Consider the following 2,089-nt stretch of genomic DNA (forward strand, 5'->3'; position numbering starts at 1 on the left):
GAGGGAGCTCTTCTTAATATTTTGACACCAAAATCATGTCGATACACCTTACCGACTGCGAGTAAAGCCACCCACGCTTTAACTTGACAGACTGTATTAAAGGAAAGTGATGGAAACGAGGGAGGAAAGTATCTTTCAAAGAGATTTTCTGAAGCTTTCCTTACAAATGAAGTTCTGAAAGACTTCCTTTTTAATGGTAGAGAATTCTTCCCACAAATAAAGGACCATTCAAATGATCAGACTCCGATTGAAAATCATGTCTTGCATCAAGCGAGATCAGTTATTGCTAATTATCTTAAGGTACGTGTAAATTATAACTGCTGTCGGATTGTGGATAAATCTCAAAGCGTTAGACAACTCTACGGAAAAATTATTCTGTTTAAAGAACAGTAATTAATGCTTTCACTGTAATTATACTTTATGATAATAAATTTTATACACGAAACTATTTATTTCAAACTATGTAGAATGAACACGTCAAGTCACATAATCGTCTGTAAATGAAACATATTGGTATTCAAAAATATTTAGAAGACGCGTATTTCACTGATTTGATAGAAAAAATTTCTTTGCAATGGTATGAGTATTTGAGCTTTTAAAACTTGTATTGCATTTCATAACACAATTCTGATTTTTGATTTAATGTTCCGTTAAATTTTTCTTTCGTGTCCCATCTTCTTTTCGTACAAAATGAGAATAATAATTTTTGATTAACAAAAAATTCTTTCTTCTTTCCAGAAAATTTTCTCATAAAATACATCACGAGTTTTAAAAGTTCAGATATTATGTATTACTTACTAATTTTCTCAATTTATTATTTATTTTTATTTACTTTTTATATTATTTATTTTTATTTACTTTTTATATTATTTATTTATATTGAATATTCAATATTACATTTCATATCATTATTTTTATATTTATTTATTCCTTATTTATTATTTTCTAATTCTTCGTTTGACTACTTCATCTATATCATCCGTAATTAGTATTATTTTTATTACTTATGAACATTTCGGTTTTTCTTGTTCAAATTTCCAGCGCAGAATTTGCAATTCAAGATGGCCGACCCCCCCCCCCTGTAACACTCTCCGCGCCAGAGTTAGGAGCATGTGGCTAGTCCCCTCTTATTTCTATGTCCATGACAGAGCTGCCAGATCGAGCCTGAAATTTACCCCCACCATACCTACCGTTTGGGATCCGCAAAACAGAAGGTGTATGATTACCACTGTGAGTTCGTGTGTAAGCCGAAAATGCACGATTCGACTTCGGTTCCCTGCTGTACGATGATTGTCGATCTGAAAGCTTCGGAAGACTTCGGTGGTCTTCTATTTATATTTCGATCCCCATTTGAAAGAAATGGAAGAAATTGGCGAATTTAATGTTTCGCGTGATTCTTCATTTCAAGAATGAGTCGATTTTGAGGTTATGTTTTTCAGGTGTATATAGTATGAATATTATTACTGCTATAAATAATATTAATGTTAATATTATAATTATAAAATATAACATTAATTTTTATTAATAGTTGACTAACTTTTAATAGAAATAATTAAACTTTTAACTAAAACAATTAGTTTCCTGAAAAAAATTTGAATAAGAAAATGAATTTTCTTGTAGTTAAAAGAAATTAATTTTCAAACCAAAACAAACAAAATTCTGCAAAATAGTTAAATTTTCAGAAAAAAATTTTTCAACTAGTTTAATAAATTGTCAACCAAAAAAAACTAAATTTTTAACAAAGCAGTTCCACTTTCAACCAGGAAAATTGAAAAAAATAGTTGAAATTCTTTGAAAATGCTTTAAATTATTGAAATTAAATTATTGAAATTTGTAATTGATCACAGTAATTTAATATGAGATTTTAAAGGATTTGAAATATTTCAGGGTATTTTCTAAATTTCAAGGAATTTTCAAGAACTTTAAAAAAATTCAAGAGATTTCAACAGATTTTTAAGGATTTTGAATATTTGAGGATGTTTAATAAGATTTCACTAAATTTTCAATTCATTTTTAAAAATTAAAGGAATTGCAAAGAATTGTAATAATTATATCAAGGTATTTTAAAAGGTTTTAAGGAATTTTCAAT

This window comes from Belonocnema kinseyi, chromosome 5 (assembly GCF_010883055.1).
Source record: "Belonocnema kinseyi isolate 2016_QV_RU_SX_M_011 chromosome 5, B_treatae_v1, whole genome shotgun sequence".
NCBI classification, from domain to species: Eukaryota; Metazoa; Arthropoda; class Insecta; order Hymenoptera; family Cynipidae; genus Belonocnema; species Belonocnema kinseyi.